Below are 20,609 nucleotides of genomic sequence, written 5' to 3' on the forward strand. Positions count from 1 at the left end.
GATAAGAACTGTAACTGCCTCCTAAGACTGTTGGGAAGATGTAATGAATTAATATTATATGTAAAATGCTCAGATTTGTATCAAGCACACAGCTCTTTTATAGCAAGGGACCACAGAAAGGAGATAAACTTTGGTCCCAAAATATTTCTTTTCTCCTTTTGACCACCTGTATCCACGTGAATCTGGATCCACAACTGTTATTTCTGACACCTGAGTCCTAAAGCCTGTCTATGTGTGTAAACATCAAAACATGAGGTTATAAACGTCTCCCATGACTGCTATATACAAAAACCGTAACATACAGACCATCATTTAATTCAACCCTCTCATTTGAAAGTACAGATGTTGATCCTACTCTCAGTTCTGCCTCTTCAAATGGCCCCTGAGTCTCCTGGTGCCTTAGAATCAACAATCATAAGATAAATGCTGTGGACCCCGTTTTATCAAATCCATTGTCAAAATATCAGAAGATCCTTGAGGTGGTCCACATCTTTCCTCAACAAAGTACATGTAACCAGAAGAGAATTGATGCTGTACTCCTTTTTCCTTATGTGAGCTTCTCATGAACAAAAGAGTAAGAACACTAGGCTAGGTTTATTTTTAGGAGAGGAAAGCAATTACCAGTAACCAGCAAAGAATGAGCCACCAAAGTCCATCGAATGAACATCCACAAAAACACACTAAGAGGTGAGAAACTCGGCAAAGAGTTGAAACATAAAGCTTCTAAAGTCTCTTCCTTGGCTCCTAACACTTTGGTTCTCAGACTTCTTAAGTGTCGGGGCACTTAATTTATAAACTGCCTTTTCCTGAAGACAGCATTAAGTTTAACTGTCGTATGCAAGCACAAACAAAATGTTTAATTTTACTCTTTTTAGCAACATTTCTCTTCTTAATCATTTCCTTTCATTATAACCAATGACGGAGAAAACAATACCTACATTCAGCTTTAAAACTTAAAAAAAAAAAAAGAAAGAAAAGAAAAAAGCCAAACATTCCTCAAATGCACATTGACTCTACTTTTGTTCTCATTGTTTATGGAAATAAAAATATTCAGTGTTAAATGATCACTTACAAATTAGATAGTTAAGTCTGATTGCAAACCAGAAATGCAACTGAATATTTAAAACAGCCTGTATTTTATTCTATCTATTTTAAATCTATTGTACTGAATAGTCTAATTAAAACAAGAATGAATGCACCTTGTCTTTAACACATTATAAAGGAAGGTAGGTTGTTCTCCCTGTTCTTCCAGTTTTGAGTCTATTATAAGTCACAGAGTATGAGGCCTGCAAAGACAATGCATTTGCTGAATAAATATGGAGGCCACACTAAGTCTAGAAGTCAGGCAGAATCTGATGCCAGACCTCCATCCGCATCGCTTATTTCTGCCCTAAAAATACTTAACACTCATCTGACATCCTTATGAGAACAAGGTCTAGGAATGACTGTACTCTTTGGCTGAGCTGATGTTTGCTCTGAAATATTCTCAAGTGACATCTCTTTACATTTTAATTTGGATTTGAGATTTGATACACAGTGGACTTTCTTTATTTGAGAACTCATTTAGAATAGAAATACTATCTCTGCCTCTCATGGGCGTGAAGAGAGTGAAACCAGTGGCAGCTCTTCGATGGGCAATTTAGGAAAAGTGTACACAACATTAGCCCGATGTGTCTCCCCGTCAACTTTGACGGGAACCAGAATTTTAGTGGCCTGCAAAGATATTCTTCCAGAACTGACAGCTACAGCCCAGACAAATACACATCTCTTGCTAGCTGTGTCTCAGTAACGCTTCAGGCTTTTCCTGCCTGGAGAGAGCTCACGTTCCAGCACAGACACTGCCGAGCTGCTTGTATCTCACTGAACCAGCACAGCCCCTTATTAAAGCAAACCAAGGAAACACTAAGCCAATGTTCTCAGCACGCAGACGTCTAAAGAGCCCCTTTTAAGGGGGAAAAGGAAAAAATATTTGGTCCCAAGAAAACCTGAGTCCCTAGTCTCACACAAGAGTATAATGCTGTTATATTTCGACACACAGGTAAACATAACCTTGTATATCACCCATCATTCATCGTCAGAAGCCAGTCCCTATATGAAACACAAAAACAGACTCATTCCAGAACATTACTTGAATAATACTCTCAAATGGAATGGTTCCGTGTCAAAAATTCCTCATGCTGAGTTTCACTGATTACTTCTGGATATAGTATGAATTTTATTTCATAAAACCTCTCAAATTAAGAAAGAAAAGCAAAAAAAAAGTGGTGTGTTCTTTAAGCCAAGGACTGAATTTGATCGAGCTTAGAAGGCAAAGACCATAACTTCATTTATGATGAAGATACAGATGACAGATCCACAACAGACCAAGCATCAGTGTTTGAATTCTCTTAACACCTATAACCAATTATAGAATGTCTTTAACTTGCAGATGAATTATATTCTAAAAGTGTATTTGTAAAGGCTAATATTTAGATCTTTGGAAATAGTTTCCCAAAGTTAAAATCTTATGGTTGTCAGTCTCTTAGGCTAGTCCAAAAATGATTATAGAGTCCACTTTATCATTAAAATCATACATCTAAAATAAAATTTGGTGGAAAACATGATTTCAAAAACTAAAAACTAAAACAAAATACTTAAATTAAAGAGGCATGTTTACTTTTTAAATTCTCTTCCCTCAATGCTAAGAATACTTGAGGAAAGCCTAGATTAGAAAAATAAAAACACGAGGAAACCAATGCACATGTTCAGAATGACTTTAAAGTGAACTGTGAATTATTTCAAATGTTTGGATTGGTACTTTAATATATCTAATTCCACTTCAAAATGCAGAACCTTCCCCAATATTTGGCATTATGATTAGGACTGAGTCCAAATCAGAGGCAAAAGGAGGCGTGACAACGAGAGGAGAAAGATTTTCTTGCTGTAAACAAAAGGAGATAATTGGGAAGAAATGTGGATGAGAAAAGTCAGAAACTTTCTGGACAAACACAGACTGCCAAACTCTCCAGGAATGGAACCCAACCAGGGTGGGAAAGCAACTTACAGCAGCTTAGGCAGAGGAAGGAGGTAGACCAGACAATTAAATGTATTCATTTTAGCAACTAGAACAAGCACCTGAGGAACAAAAAAAGAAGCCTTTTCGAATATAGTCATCTTATCCTTTTCCAAATTGAAGACAGAATCCACATAGCACATGAACTAAATCTCAGATCTAGAATCTCATAGTAACTTGTTAACTACTGTTCTTTGAATTGACTCAAGAATAGAAAACCAACAATGAACAGAAACAAGGAACTGGTTGTTCCTTTCCAGTATTTACAAAGATTATTTACTGTTGCTTAGAGAAAGCGGGAGAAACAAGAGCTTTGCCCATCAGTCAGGTGTTTGCAGAAAGCATTCCAGGGCCATTTTACTGGGCATTAGCCCGACCTGTTCAAAAATATGCCACATGACAGAACTGTCCTTCAGGAACATAATGGAATGAATCATTCTGAAATGTGTATAGACTTTTTAAAGAAGTAACCATGTTCCCTAAAAGTTTATTAATTCCACAAACAGTACAACTGAAACAAGTGAAGGCAATTCCACCTTAAATAAAAGTAACTTAAATCCAACCAACAGGGGCACCTGGGTGGCTCAGTCGTTAAGCGTCTACCCTCTGCTTGGGTCATGATCCCAGGGTCCTGGGATCGAGCCCCGCATCGGGCTCCCTGCTCGGCGGGAAGCCTGCTTCTCCCTCTCCTACTCCCCCTGCTTGTGTTCCCTCTCTCGCTGTGTGTCTCTCTGTCAGATAAATAAATAAATAAAATCTTTAAAAAAAAAATCCAACCAACAGATCTATTGCATGCATAGCCAATATATATAACATATAGGAAGTCTATCCACCTACCCTGCAGTTACTGGAAATTTCCCTCCCGTTCCAGCTCACTGCTGTAGCTAAACCTCACTACTTCCAGAAAGTCATCCCCCCACTTCACCCTGGTCAGTGATTTCTCACCCTGTCTTGATCAGCAGCAAGACTCAAGGACAGATATACTTGTAGTAAGAAAAACAAGGAAGGAGAAGAAAGGAAAAGAAGGAGATGAGCAGAGAATTTGCCACAGTTTTACACACAGGTGATTCATTTCTTCATTCAGTAAAGAATTACTGGTACCAGGCACCATAGATAACACCAAGAACAAGTCAAATATATTCCTAGCCTCAGGAGAATCGCTTCTACATTACTTCACATCTTCTAAGAGAAGCCAGGGGGGACGCCTGGGTGGCTCAGTCAAGCGTCTGCCTTCGGCTCAGGTCATGATCCCAGGGTCCTGGGATCAAGCCCCGCATCGGGCTCCCTGCTCAGCGGGAAGCCTGCTTCTCCCTCTCCCACTCCCCTTGCTTGTGTTCCTGCTCTCACTCTCTCTCTCTGTATCAAATGAATAAATTAAATCTTAAAAAAAAAAAAAAAGAAGCCAGGGGATCCCCAACTTCAAATATGCCTCAGAAAAAAACCTTCAAAGCTGTTTTAAGATATCGATATTGGATTTCCACCCCCCTGAGATTCTGATTCACCAGATATGAGAGGTCTGGCCCGTGGGTATTTCTGAAACAAAATCATGGTTTAGAACCTCTGTTATAATAAGCATTACAGAAGTGAGAAGTTTAAATACCTGAATTATATCACAGAACTACATATACATATTATTTCATTAGCTTTAAGTGATAGTTGATAAGGAAGCCAACATTCTCTGTGAAATTCCAAGGGCACAACAAAAGGCTTTGCCTCTGTCCTTGACAACCCATGTGACAAATCTACCTCTTCATTCATGTCTTCTAGTAGGGACTGAGTTATATTTTAGGGACACAAAAATGAAGACAGTAGGGAAGGCAGACATGTAAATAATCAGACTTATGGCATGGTAGCATAAGAGAAATCTGAAACCCAGAGCTAAACGGTACCATGGAGAGCTTTAAGCAGAGTTCTAAAAGATGAGTTTTAAGAGTCTTTTTCAGGGGCACCTGGGTGGCTCAGTTGGTTAAGCGTCTGCCCTCTCCTCAGGTCATGATCTCAGGGTCCTGGGATCGAGCCCTGCATTGGGCTCCTTGCTCAGTGGGGAGCCTGCTTCTCCCTCCCTCTCTGCTGCTCCCCTGCTTATGCTCTCTTTCTCTCTTTCTGTCAAATAAATAAATAAAATCTTTAAAAAAAAAAATAAAAGCCTTTTTCAGTGCAAAACAGATCATTTCAACTCTCCAACAACTTCCCTTATGGAGACTTAAATCCAACTCTTCCTCTCATACAAGAGCCCTGGTGGAGACCTCAGCCCCTGCCCTCTGTGTTCCGGCCACCTCAGCTTTCTCTTGGATCCTCAGTCATACCAAGGTCATTCCCACCTTGAAAGGCTTTCTACATGCTATTTCCTCTGCCTAAAATGTTCTTCTTCTTTATCAGCTTAACCGTCATCACCTCAGAGAGGGTTTCTCTGAACTCCCAATCTGAAGCAGCCAGCCAGTCCCTATCCTATTACCACAGAGTCACTGTCCCACAGCAGAATACAAGCTCCATGAGGACAAGGATTTTATCTCTCCTGTCCATTGCTAGATCCTTCAGAGCCTAGAAGAGCATCTGGCACAGCTGCTCAATAATTATTTGTTCCAACAACAGAAAGAACAAAGGAGCCAGACAGAACGGGAGAGGGAAAGACTTTCCCATTAAGATGAATAGAGAGTGCAGGCGCCTGGGTGGCTCAGTCGTTAAGCATCTGCCTTCAGCTCAGGTCATGATCCCTGGATCCTGGGATCGAGTCCCACATCGGGCTCCCTGCTCGGCAGGAAGCCTGCTTCTCCCTCTCCCACTCCCCCTGCTTGTGTTCCTGCTCTCTCTGTCAAATAAATAATAAAACCTTCAGAAAAAAAAAGATGAATAGAGAGTGCTTATTAAACAATGAAGGCTACAGGAGCCCTCTACTTCCCTCTTTCGACTAAGCTATCAGGAAAATCATAAAAATTCAAGTTTTAAGCGTGAGCAAGTCAGAGCCAGATTCTGTGACATGTAACCAAAAAACTCAAAGTATGACAATACTGTTATTCTACATAGGAGCCAATGAAGAAAGGAGCGGGGAAAGGAAGGAAACAAAGCAACAGGAGAGAAGTGATCAGAAACGGAGGGAGCAAAAAGAGGTGGAAGTAGCAGGGAAAACACAAAGATGAAGGAGAGCCACGCAGAGATAACTAGGAGTGGTAGATGAGTAACAGCCATAAAGGAAGCCAAGGGCAAAGTGTAAGAAAACGGGTAACTTGTTATTTCACACAGTGGCGCTAACCGAGACTCTGGGCGTCTCAATAAGCTGGGGACTGCTAACTAACAGAGGAAGAAGGACTGGAATGCTAAAAGTAGAGGGGTTCTGGGTCCTCCCTGTTCTTCCTCTTGGGTCAAGTTCCTTAATTTCTCTGGGTTTCCTAGAGTGGTAAGGAGGAGGAGCGGCGAAGGGTAGGGGTGGGCAGGCAGGGCAAAGAGAGGACCTCTCTCTCAGATCTGTCTGCTTCTGTAACTTAGGGCAGAATCACTGTACTGTACACAGCTCCACTGGAGCAATTAATTCTTCAGAGGAGAAATTAGTCCCTGAATTGCTATGGTAGATACGGTAAAAGCCAGAATCCCATCCTGCAGTCTTCGTACTTAACTTCAGATCTAGGTCAACCAATATTCCTTTAAAAAAGTAAAATAGAGTTTATACAAAGAGTCTAGTGGCCCACATTCTGGGTCAATCCCAAAAGTCCTTGTTGTAATAGAAGGATCTTAATCAACAACTTAAATCTGACTTCCTCTTCCATGAATTCAGAAGGAAAATATTGTCCTCAGTGAGTACACATGTATAAAATGTAGTATCTAATATATTTTTTTTAACTCTGTGCTAATAATGGCATAGCCCAATGCCAGGATATCCTAAAAGTGGATGTGGTTGGTTTTTAATTCATACATCTGACTTGGAAACAAGCAAACAAAATGATTTTAGAAACTGTTTTAATCCCATTTTGTCACTCTTTCCATTATTTCACAGATGTGTTTCCAGGAAAAGAATAAAACTTAAAATGTGGCTCCAGGTAAAAGATGTAGCTTGCTGTCAAAACTACTACACACTGGCAGACACTGAGAATTTTCTCAGAATTTCAGACATTTCTGAAGGGAACAGAAATATTTTATCACATTCAACTAGTGGGATTTTAAGTGTCCCCAATTCCAAGGCAGACAATAGAAGATGCTATTAGAAGAGTTACAGCATATCCATCAATTCTTTGTACAGGATGGGTCCATTCCCATAGCTTTTAACAAGCAGTTGATTTCAAATTAAAGCATGACAGCCGAGACCCCGGTGACAGAAGTCAAGGCCAGGAGCTGGGGGTAGGAGTGGTGTGATGTAGACCCCAGGTATGGAGTCCATCTGCATCATTTCAAACATGCTATTAACACGAGATCAGTCACTATTGGAAATCTGAATCCCCTCCAGGGCTGTCTCATACTTCACTCATTCCTCTATTCCTTGAAACAAGAGCTAGGCACTGAGGATACAAACACGAGGGAGAGTCATCCCTTCCCTCAAGGAGCTCACTCTAGTGGAAGACAGGTGGCGAAGCAAGTGATTGCAAGGAGCTTATTCTAGCAGTTGATACTGCACATAATCAACTGTAAGACGAGGTAAAAACAAAACAAAACAAAAAAAAAACGCTAGCATTAAGCCACGGTCTGGGTCAAATAATAAGAAATGACAAAATAAACAACCGGGGGGTGGGGAGGATAGGGGAGGAGTAGGCAAACAAATTATGGAGAAAACATCAGGAAGGGTTTCTCTGAGAAGGGAATTGTGGTTTTCTCTTATTACTTAGAAATTTCCCAAAGCAAGCCCCACTAAATGACTCACACACCACCTCTCAACACAAGTGTAATGTCTGATTCATCCCACGGTACGTATCTTCACATGGAAAGGCTTGTCTGTCTACTCATTAATTTGAAACTATGAACCACGAATGTCACTCCCCTATTCAATAATGCTCTGAGGTGCTGCACCAACTCCCAACAGTTCTTTCAGACTGAGGTAACAGTTTCCTAGTCCTCCCACTATTCTCTTTGATTAACTGTGAATTAGCTAACTACATCCCTGGCTTTCAGTCCTCATTATAAAAGCTTGGTTTTCCATAATGAAAACTCAGGGGCCCTACAAGCATTTGTCATGGGGCGGTGAGGAGGGTGGGCACAGGGGACGCAAGGCTGGGGCAGAGGAGCAATAAAGAAGAGAACTAAGAAAGACACACAGGGCAGAGTGGCGCTAACAGAGGAACCTAGTAGCTGACATGGGCATGGCTAAGTTTACTCACGCGGTCACCATGTTTTGGGCACTAAAGGTCTTAGGAACAACTCAACACACAGCAACCTCACCAGGAGCTCCAGTTAGCTCCTCCTTTATTTAAAATTTCAGAAAATACATATGGAGAGGGCTTTTTATTTCAATTCACTGTCCACAATGGGGAAAAGGCTACTATTTTACTCACTATATCAAACAGAAGAGATTTCGTGAAATGAAACTTACATAGATTAAAATTATGCATTCAAAAACTCTTATAAACCTAAGGTTTAAGATTAGATGTCACATATAGCTTCTCGGCCTTTTGGCTAAGATCAAGTGTAGTATCTGCTCTTATCAGTTTAAGATTAGATGTCACAAAGTGCATAGGGCATCACGTACCATCAGCATGAATATAGCAACCACACTGGACGAGGCAGTCCCATAACAGACTCAGAAACCGGCTCAGCGCTGGCTCCCCAGGTCCCCCAGTGCTGACCCAAGCACAGGCTTCTCTCATTCAAGGTTATCACAAGTGAATAAACGCACATTTTGGCTGCCAGGAAGAAGGGGATGCATAGGAGCTTGAGGGAAACAGTGATTCAAATGAAAGTGAGATAAGAAAAGACAGATTGCATTACTTGAGGTCTTAAAACAAACTCAGCTTTTCCCAGCCATCAAGTATCAACTGAATCAATATCATGTGGAAGCCAGCTAGACATCTTGATATTTAGACAGAGGAGCTTTTTGAAGAGTTCAGAACACTTTCCATTTTCCTTAGGTTGTTCATGTTTAATCGTGGGCTAACCCAGATGGGCCAAACAATCCCCTGTGTATTCCGTGCCAAAACTGATACCCTAAAAAATATGCAAATACATTTCAGATTGAAGCATAGTAAGCAGATTCTGCAATGGCTGTGTTTTGCAAACTGCAGGTAACTACCCATTATTGAGTAGCAAAATCAGTTTAATAGGGTAAAGATTTTTTTTTCATAAAATAGGGCAGAATATAAAATGTCAGTATACCTCACCTATTGTAAAGGAAGAATTGTTTCATAAACATTTTGTTTCAGTTATACATGTGAATGGTGTGTGTGTGTGAGTGCGGGTACTAAGGAGTAGTGTGAAATATGGTTCTTACTGTGGTTTATAGTGAAAGAAGCTTGGAAAGCCCTGTCCTGAGATCCGGTCTAAACTGCTTCATGTCATTCCTTGGTTCTCCTGTTCTCCTATCACTTCTGACACTCAGACTTACTCTAAGCAATCCATGGACATCACCAAAGCAAGTGTGAGCAGAATTGCCACTGCATCTGGCTGGTACATAAAGGTATTTGGGGTGTTAGCCCCGTTAGCCAGAATTAAATCTCAGATGCTACCTGGAAAATAAACTGCATAAGTGAGTGAAACACTGCTTTGTAACTGGAAAACTCTGCCCTTCCACACTGCATGCGATTTTGAATCTTCTGCAGAATATTCTGGTTTAGATGTAGCATTATTCTAAGACTAGCACTGCTCAGTTATATGCTGTGAATGGTTGAAGCTCCAACTAGGAACTTGGGGGTTTGGGTTCTAGTCTCTCACTAACTGAATTTGACCTTGGGCAAGGTACGTGGTCTCTCTGGGCTCAGATTCTCCGACTGAAACATGAGAAAGCAGGACTGCAGCAGAGTTTTTCCTAGCGAATTTCTTGTAGAGGTACCTTAAGGGTTCTGCAAAAGTGAGTCTACTTTTCTAAATTAACATACATTTATTTTTAGACAATAGACACAATAAACAATAAACAATAGCAAAAACTAAACATAATCAATAAACACAATCAAATGGATTCAATATCGATTTTTACCAAGGTGGAAATCACCATGGCAGTTCTTTAGCAGCCAAATAACTTCATTTTGCATAAAACTTGGATGTATTACCTCCAGAGGTATATATTCTGCATATATTCTATTCTATATATGCATATATTCTATATATATATATAATTCTGTATATATTTTCATACATATCTCATTGAGTAGGAACTTACAGTGCTTCACTAGGGATACATCTAAATGCGAGTCTGTTCTGTCCAGACATTCGTATAAAACTGAACAGAGACAGCTCCGAAACATGTAATTGCCAGGTGAGGCCCAGGCAAACATATATACGACATGTTAATTGCAGACTAACCCAGATGGGCCGATCACCTGCACTCACATCAGGCATTACAAATACATTTCAAGTGACACTCTGATAACAGGCAATCTCTTCAAGGCCTCGGGTACCTCTTTTTAATTTTTTTTCCATAAAAAAAATGCATCCAGTTTAAATTTTTAAAGATCCAACTCTGATTAAAAAGTTTTCTAGTATTCTTCCTTTAAGCTTTTGGGTTACTTCTTACTGAAAATTATCATAAAATTGCAAGGACAGCTGTTAAAAAAAATTACTGACATTCGTTAGCAACAAATGTATAATGTATAAATAAGGTTTTTCCCCTATTGAGAAAAACAAAAAATTCTGAGGCCAAAATTAAGACTCTCATCCATAATACTGATTTCAAATGCTTGTATATTAACAAAGCGCATTTCAATTCTAAAATTGCAGTTACATAAAACATTTTGTCTTACTCAGTAACTTTAAAAGTAGAAATTAATACCTTAAGATATTATGATTCTTGCTATTATTTTTTTAAATCTTTTTTTTAAAGATTTTATTTATTTATTTGACAAAGAGAGACACAGTGAGAGAGGGAACACAAGCAGGGGGCGTGGGAGAGGGAGAAGCAGGCTTCCCACGGAGCAGGGAGCCCGACGCGGGGCTCGATCCCAGGACCCTGGGATCATGACCCGAGCCGAAGGCAGATGCTTAACAACTGAACCACCCAGGCGCCCCTCTTGCTATTACTTTTACAATTAGCCCTGACTTCAAAATTTATTTTCAAGTACTACAGCTTTTAAATTATTCCATATTACACTTTCAAGAATTGTGGAAGATTAACTTTTATTTATCAATGTTTATATCAATGTTATTAATATTTATTTATTAAACATTCAGCCATTCGTGCCACAAATATTTACTGAGCACTTAGGATATGTCCCACAATGTTCTACATGCTGGAGCTACTGTGAGGTACAAAACACAGTTCCTTCCCTTAAAGGGAAAGACAATAAACGAGTAAATACACAATTCCAAGCAGTGAAAAAGTACATCCCTTTAATTCAGTATATAAGTGCAACAAATGGACGTAAACTTTGTCACAGAGAAAGTATGTCTTTTCAAGGCTACTAAGATTCAAAAATTTGTGCTGTAAGCATAATGTATCAGCACTTAAATTTATAGTACTAAATACACTGTGTGCATGTGTGTGTATGTGTGTTGTGTGTGTACATATGTATGTGTATATAAATTTGTGAGCTTATTTATAGCATAGAGGAAGGTCATTATCAGGATGCCAAAAGGAGAATAGAAAAAAAAAATACTGAAAAGATTTATTCAGTTAAACTTGAGAAACACACCTTTCACCAAAGAAAAGCAAACAGCTGATTTTCCTAGCCCACAGCTAATTGTCACACGCAAAGGGGGGGTGGGGGGGCTGGAATAAAAGATAATATTGCTCCTCCTAGATGCTGAAGACTAACGGAATTTCCAAATTCAAGGAGTTTGAAATTGAAAATGCTGTGTGACCTTAGGGAGCCTCACCTGTTTTTAAAACCACCAAAAATACAAGTCTACAGGGATAAAAGCCTGTCTGGCCCATTTAAAGGCAATACCACAAAAGCATTCTTGCCTATCAAGCTGTAAAAGGAAGGAACTGCAAACAGGAAACTGCCCTGCCCCAGCCTTGTGCCACACCCCCCTTCCTCTCCACAATTTCCATAAGCAGAAGAAGCAAACGCTGTTAGATTTACTGAGAAGCCACAGAGGTTGACAGAACACTAGGAGCTGACATCTGCTTTATTACTGTTTCAATAAATATTTAAGGTAAATGTCTTTATTATTCTGAACCAACATTTTTCTTGATGATTTCACCTATGTTTTTAGATAACATGTGCTAAACCTATAGCTTTTTGATGACAAGTTAAAGCAGTTCTGAAATTGCAATTTACAGATGAATTGTGAATTAGAGATTAAGGAAACTAACATGTTTGTCCCAAACGATAAAAACAAAAACAAATTCAGAGTTAGTTGGCCTAGATTACCACTTTTCAGTGGTTTAAGCACATATACATGAACCACTTTCAAATAATACTATCCTGAATATAATTTTCTGTATATTCAGTAGACCACTAGGTGTTGAATAATCAATAGATCCATTTTCAGCAGTTCCTTTGTATTCAGATATATGTAAGTACTTATTAACATAGCTTTTTGAAAAGTAACAGAATTTAAGGTTTATGGACTTCTTAATTTCTTACAGAAGCTTGGACTGATGGGTGTGATTTCTAGAGGTCTACATCTATTGATACAAATTAGGTTCAGGGAAATGACTTCTTTCCTTTTTTTTTTTTTAAGATTTATTTATTTATTTGAGAGAGAGCAAGTGTGGGGCAGGGAGGGGCAGAGGGAGAGGGAGAGAGAGAATCTCAAGCAGACTCCCTGCTGAGTGCAGAGCCCAACTCAGAGCTCCTTCGATCTCATGATCCCCTAGGTCATGACCCGAGCCAAAATCAACAGTCGGCCACTTAACTGACTGAGCCACCCAGGAGCCCCGAAATGAATTCTTTTCTTTTCTTTTTTTTTTTAAGATTTTATTTATTTATTTGACAGAGAGAGAGACAGCGAGAGAGGGAACACAAGCAGGGGGAGTGGGAGAGGGAGAAGCAGGCTTCCAGGCCGAGCAGGGAGCCCAATGCGGGGCTCGATCCCAGGACCCTGGGATCATGACCCGAGCCGAAGGCAGATGCCCAACTGACTGAGCCACCCAGGTGCCCTGAATTCTTTTCTTAAAGGAAAGAAGAAACTGATACTTTTCAACTTTTAATGGTCCAAATACAGGAAACAGATTTTCAAAACACCAACTAGTCAAAAGTTAATAAACCTACAAATAAATACAGGAATAATAAATCTCATTAATAATCAAAAAATGATTAGTAAAACAATGAGGTATCATTTTCACTAATTAGATTTCTAGATTTTTAATGTCTATACCCAATATGCAAAGGTATATGATGCAGGAGATTTAGTTCACCTAATGCCAAATTTAGTACAAACTGGCTTGAGTATGTTAATAATGCTCCAAGAACCTAAAAAATGCTTAGGGGCACCTGGGTGGCTCAATGGGTTAAATATCTGACACTTGATTTTGGCTCAGGTCATGATCTAAGGGTCATGGGATGGAGTCCAGCATTGGACTCCACACTCAGCAGGGAGTCTGCCTGAGATTCTCTCTCTCCTTCTGCTCTTCCCCTCCACGTGCACACGCACTCTCTCTCTCTCTCTCTCTCAAATAAATAAATAAATATTTTTTTAAATGCTTACATTTTTAAAATCTATTAATCCTACTTCTGGTGATCTAAAGACAAAAATCCACAAAAAGAAATATTTATAATGCCCAATGGTATTTGTCACATTATAAGAAAATGTTGCAAAGGCATCTAAAACGTTAAACAAACAATGGTATGCCCTCTAAATGGAATATTATTTCATCATCTAAGTAGCAAAAAGGCAAAACATATGAAGGCCAAGTGAAAAAAGGCTGACAAAACTATGTGGCAATTATACTTCAGTGAATATTCAGGTTTAGAATGATGTCACTGCAGGAGAATTTTCCTACTTTTCTTCTATAATGTGGTTATGCCACTTTTTTAATTAAAAAAAACTTTTTAATTAAATTCACTGAATTATCCCCTTTCAAACTAGATATTTAAAATACATTTAATCATTTCCCAACACCCCCCCAAGGAAACATCTTCCCCTCCATGCTGTTCTCCCCACCCCCCCTCAATATTCCTTCACAAACTTGGCCTACGGGGGTTGGTCATCATTGATCCCTCCCTCCCCTCAGGTTTGACCCTGGTCCCCAAACACCCTCCCCAGAAGGCACAGAGTTATTCACCTTACATCCTCAACTCCCAGAACAAGGCCTCATGAATAAGGGCTGGAAAAACACTTGTCGATTTATATTTATCCAATTTGGCACCTACTGCACATTTTTCTCAATTTTTTATTACTTATCTGTCCCCCATTTTAAGCCAGGCATTCATTCTTTTTCCTCTTTTTCATCTTTTTGTATTCCCCAGAGCCCACCACAGCACTGGGTCACTAGGTCAAGCTCATCTGAGCTAAATAAATATTTACTGAACTAAAGAATGCCTGAATACACTAATCAAAAATGAGAAATCTGCTTGGTTCGGACAGTTTCTTCCTTTAAAATGCAAACAACAACCTACAAAAAAAAAATCTCATACCATACCTTCCAGTGATTTATCCTAAGCAATCAACAGATTAACAACCATCTGAGTGTCACTGAGCCAAGAAAGGGTGTAAGTGTAAAATGGGGTGGAAAGGAGCAGGAGGCTTCAGCTCTTCAGGGGAGGTGAGACAATAGCTCAGAAAACTTTCTGGAAGGCCACACAACTTTTCTGCCTAGAGCTGCCAGCCATTCCTAAATGCTTAAAATGCCAGGCACTGCCCCAGGACACCTGCATGAACATGACCTCCTGCAGTCCTCACCACAACTATGTTAGGTGGGGTATTATTATCTCTATTTTAAAGATGAAAAAAACTGGTGAATTTGGATGAGTTAAATAACTAGCTCAAGACATAAAACTACCAAGCAGATTCAAGGCCAAACCTGTGGCTCCCTGCTCATGTCTCTGCTCTCAACCATTAAGCCAGATGGAGAATGGCTTCTTTGCAATTAGTAGTAGACTTAGAAGTAGAATATACCTACTAAGGCGTTAAGTGTAGTCTACAGAATAAATAGCAGACACAGACATGATTACAAAGTCTACAAACCTTAGCCTTGTCATCTCTAATTCAGACATGACATCTGGCTCAGCCCAGGTCCAGTTAATCCATAATTAGACCCCTTATTTAGCAATGTGAGGACTTAACAAGGGGGTTAAGGAAAATACATTGTGGTTACCGCCTCTGTTTAAGCATCCTCCACATATCTGGGAGAAAAAAAGGAATCTTAATACTTTAACTCTGAACTTCATTTTCTAAGCTAAACCATCACATTTGTTGTAACTTCTCACACATATTATTTTTCCAATCCTCCAGTAACATGGGCCTGATCCAAATTCTCCCTGACCTAGTTCTGTGAACTGAAAGCAAGATGGTAACTAGTGAGGATTTGGTCTTTAAGCATGTAGCAAGAACCTAATTAATTCATGCTTACAATATATTCAGGCCATCTTCTTCAAACTCATGTCAGAGTACTGTGGTTACCACTATGATCCAAGCATCCTGACCCCCAACTCCAGCACTGCCCTGAGTATTGTCCTGGAAGGCAAACACCTTCCTGACAAAGTTGATCTCTACTTAAAACCTGTGCCCTTCATCTCAAGAAGGATAATGTCACAGCTTAGGGATAAAGAGATACTTCCTGAGTAGAGACTTCCCTGAAACAGTGCGTATCATCTGTCTGTTCAGGTCACTGTGATCTCCAGTGGCCACATTGTTCTAGCAACCCTGGCTTTAGAATCACCCACAGAGACAGGTTTGTGGATTTCCTACTGAACACGGTGTTCTATATTTTATCTCCTTCTTAATACTCATGACAGTTCTATGAGATAAAACATAAAAAGGCTCTCCCCCACTTAGAGATAAGAAAATAGAAACACAAAAGCTTGTGTGACATACTTAAAGTCCTGATCTAACGGAGAAAACACAGGCAAAGCCGTGACTCTGTACGTGCGTGTTTGGCACAAGACGTCACACTCACAAGCAAGATATGATAGCTGCAGAACAATACGAATGTACCTAATGCTACTGAGCTGTTATGCTGAAAGAGGTTAAGACTCATCACAAGGAAAAAAATGTTTTTGTCACTACGTATGCTGACAAATGTTAACTGGACTTATCATGGTGATCATCTTTCAATATATACAAATATTAAATCATTAAATTGTACATCTGAAAGTAATATAATGTTATGTCAATTATACTTCAATTAAAAAAATAATTAAAGGGACTCCTGGGTTCAGTCAGTTAAGCATCTGCCTTCAGCTCAGGTCATGAGCCCAGGGTCCTGGGATCGAATCCCGCATCGGGCTCCCTGCTCAGCAGGGACCCTGCTTCTCCCCCTGCCTGCCACTCCCCCTTCTTGTGCTCTCTCTCTGACAAATAAATAAATAAAGTCCTTAAAAAGTAGATTTAAAAAATTAAATAAGGAAATAAAAAGAAAGAAATGGCAAGACAATAAATTTTATATTGTGTGTATTTTACAATTTTAAAAATTGGAAAAAAAATTTCATCCAGAAAAAAGGCAAGGTAGTGATGGGACTTTACATAGTGGGTACTGCCCTTGGACTGTGATCTCTGCTTTGGTTCTGCATCTGTAAAGGCCATAGTTGACTCAGTCAAGATCACAACGTTCTGGTAATGAGGAAGATAACACTTTATGTCCAATATGATCGTTTTCAGTTTCCCTCTGAAGTTACCTAAAGGAAGTTACCTTCCTTCCTTTTTCCATATTTTGTCTTCGCATTATTCATTCATTGTGTAGATATTTACGGAGCACCTACTATGTGCAGGGCACGGTTCTAAGCTGATGCTCAGCGTTGAAATACTGAAATAGTTCCAAACCAGTTGGTAAGTAGCTGCGGTCTGCAGTATCCCATGCCCCTCCACACCGGCCACCTCATCTCTTCCCTGGGACATCCCCCACCCTGGACTTCCCCATGACTCAGCGTAACAGGAAGGCTCCATGGTGGCCAGCTTCCAATTCAACTGGTGAATGGCTGGGCCTAACTCCTTGTTAAATGTTTTATCGCCTCCCAGACACAGCAATGAACAGAACAGACAAGATTCCTACCCTCTAGTCTAGGAAAGAGATAATAAACAATAAACACATAAATCAATCAGATAATTTCTAAGAGTAGAGTGCTGTAAAGAAAACAAAGCAACAAGGGACTAGAGAGTGACTGGGGATGGGGGGAGCAGAGTAAAACCTGAAAAGATGTCTCTGAGGAAGTGACATTACAAGGAATCAGGAAGGCAAAGGTTTTAGGTAAAAACACTCCAGGCAGAGAGAACAGAAATATCAAGGCCTTCTGGTGGGAATAAGCTTGAGATTTTCATGGTTAGAAGGCCAGTGTGATGGGGGCATCCTGAGCAAGGAGAACACAGAGGTAGACAGGGCCAGATCAGGGAGGATCTTACTGGCATTGGTAAGGAGGTTGAATTTAACGCCAAGAACAGTGAGCAAGCACTAGACAGATTTGAAACAGGGCCATGAATGATCTAATTTATAGTCTTACAAGATTACTCTGAAAATTGTGTGGCAACTGTGATTAAAGAAAAGCAAGACTGTAAAAAGGAAACAATGTATGATGCTCTGGTGATCATCCAGGTGAACAGCGACAATGGCTGGAGCTAGGGGACAACAACAGAAATGGAAAGAAGTATTCTGACTCAATATATGTTTTAGAAGCAGAGCTGACCAAACTTACTGATGAGTATAACATGGGAAGAGGAAACAGGAGTTAATGAACATGACTACTATTCTTTGCTTCAGCAAGTCACTGATGGTGGTCCATTTACTGAACAGGCAACGACCATGGCAATAAATAGTTTCGTAGAGAAAAGGAATAAAGTTCTGTTTTGCCACAATAAGTGTGAGATATCATTTAGAGACATAATGTGGAGATACAAACACAAAGTTGGATATTTGACCTTAATAATAGGAAGATTCCCCCAGAAGAGTCCGGCTTCCCAAATAGCAACATTTAATACACGTGTAACTTCACGGAGATGTATACATAATGCACATTACTGACTCTCTTCCTACAAAACTTGTGCCAACAATTAAATGCATACACACAACACGAAGTAAGGCACCAAATTCTCTTTAAGGAAAGAATATAATTCTTGGTTTTCATTTTTATTAAGTGTGTCGAAAAGCTTTCTGGGAAATGCACTCCCAAAATTGGAAAAGAAAATCAATTAGGAAATAAATGGTACAAGAATAATTACTTTCCATGGCTTCTCTGGACTGTTAACGAGCATGTAAGGCAAGCTCGTGCTGCCCTCAGCACTTCTTCAACCCTGCTGAGACTGCTTTTCCTTCATTTGGTTGCATTAAAGTGGTGGAAACTTCAGCAGATCCAAGCTCAGTGCACCTATTGCGACTGAGCTTCCTTTCAAAGCCCTAGAGGTGCCATTGATGAAATTAAGGATGACACCAGAAACGGGAAGGCCGGGCATTAAGAAGGAAAGAAGAAAGGGAAGAGGAGAGGGCAGGGAAGAGAGGAAGGAGAGAGAGAGCAGCGGATGACCTCTTCCTGATGGCAATCCCTTATGATGGACTCCCGGGGAACATGCTCACACGGCATCACAAAACTCCTCAGGAAAGACACGCTTGCTCAGATGGCTTGAATCCAAAGGTTAGTACAAGCTCTCCATATTCTAAACATGGTGGCAATGATCAGTTTCAAATGAGTAATAATTATCAACGCAAAGTGAAAAATAAGCATGCCTGCTTAATTCAGCTTACCAGCACTTCGCTGAACCTTCACGCCAACAGCCAGCTTTTCGTGCACACTTTTAAAATAAAAGCAGTAGTCTGTCTGGCACTACAAATAATCCTCGTATCCTCAGAATTGGAAGGAAACTTAGAGGTCATTATAGCCAACCCTATCAGTTTACAGATAAGGAAACTAAATAAAGCGAAGAGAGATAAAGTGGTTTACCCATCATCCCAGAGCCACTTCAGGATGAAAAAATGTTTTTAGTCATGATTCTTGATATTATACCATGCTGCCTACAGAGTGGGAAAGAAAAGTACCACAAGGGATGGCCCCAGGCTTTATTGGAGCTACATCAGGGGGAGAAAAGATGGGCAGAGCTGGACATCTCAGCCCTGGAAACAAGACCCCGGGCTGCAGTCAGGCTGTCGGCCTGCCACTCTTCTCAGCCTACACCCTACAATATCTGACAGTCATTCCCACGCCACCTCTGGGTTTTCTCCCCCAGAGCTTTTGGTTTGATGTGGCAGAATGTGAGGTATAGTAGGTGGTGCCTCCTTCCGGCAAGATCTTCAGAAGGAGGCTGTTGAAAGGTCACACAGCAGTGTGCTTCCAGGCTTCAGAGAAGCACACCCTCCCCAAGGATGATGGGAAATGATGCCTCGCTCCCCTGCCTTTAGACCAGCATATTCCTAAGTGCATATCACACATGTCCCTAAAAAGCAGTACAGGTTACAGATGAGTTTTGGCCCTGATGGCTTCTGCCTTCCAACTTTTTGCCCAATCCCAGTATATATAGAAAATTCTAGAAATAGTCGCACCAGAACTCTGCAGCACATTCACGTGGAACTCACATTTACATTTTAGTGCTTACAGAGAATAAAATTTCCAATCAAAATTATTTTGGGAAAGTCTTGTCCAGTTCTTAGGGAAGCTGTAATATATGCAGGCTTTATGTTTGGTTTGCCTCTACAAACACATGTATAGATTAATAAATGGATTGATAAAAATAATAATAATAACAACCCTCCCCCATGCAATCTACGATTTCCTCTTTTGCAAAAGAGGAACACCTCAACAGTCTTTAAAAATCTTCCACTATACTGGGGCACCTGGATGGTTCAGTAGGGTAAGCATCCGACTCTTCATGATCTCAGGGTTGTGAGATTGAGCCCAGCATGAAGGCTGATTCTCTCTCTCCCAGTCCCACTGCCCCTCGCACCCCTCTCTCTTGCAAAAACAAAAACAAAAACAAAAAACACATCTTCCACTATAGGGGCGCCCGGGTGGCTCAATCCATTACATGTCCAACTCTTGATCTCAGCTCAGGTCTTGATCTCAGGGTTATAAGTTCAAGCTCCACGCTGGGCATGGAGCCTACTTAAAAAAATAAATAAAATAAAATAAATAAAAATAAATATCTTCCACTATATATTCTTTTCCCTAGAAATATTCTTTCTGGATATTCTTTTTTTAAAAACACCTATACAACTGCGGGATCCAAGCTACCCATTTTGGTTCTAAGATTCTCTCATTAGCTACTAGGAAATAAAATCTGGGAGTTAAACAGCCAATGGATAGGAGTCCACACTTTCCGTTCCATATCCATTCCCAGGGTGTTAATAATTTTCACCATCTCCCAATTCCACTGAAAAAGTGGCCTGGATTTTATGTGACAGTGT

General features: G+C 40.1%; 1 protein-coding gene and 1 pseudogene across 5 annotated transcripts in view; one reads left to right on the top strand and one right to left on the bottom strand.

Moving 5' to 3' along the window:
• Positions 1 to 20,609, bottom strand: part of CDC14A (cell division cycle 14A) — a 169,821-nt gene that overhangs the window by 113,230 nt on the left and 35,982 nt on the right. The gene's annotated exons all lie outside the window — the stretch shown is intronic.
• LOC118521172 (U2 spliceosomal RNA) lies at positions 8,628 to 8,725 on the top strand (annotated as a pseudogene).

This window comes from Halichoerus grypus, chromosome 5, assembly GCF_964656455.1.
Source record: "Halichoerus grypus chromosome 5, mHalGry1.hap1.1, whole genome shotgun sequence".
In the NCBI taxonomy this organism is placed as follows: domain Eukaryota; kingdom Metazoa; phylum Chordata; class Mammalia; order Carnivora; family Phocidae; genus Halichoerus; species Halichoerus grypus.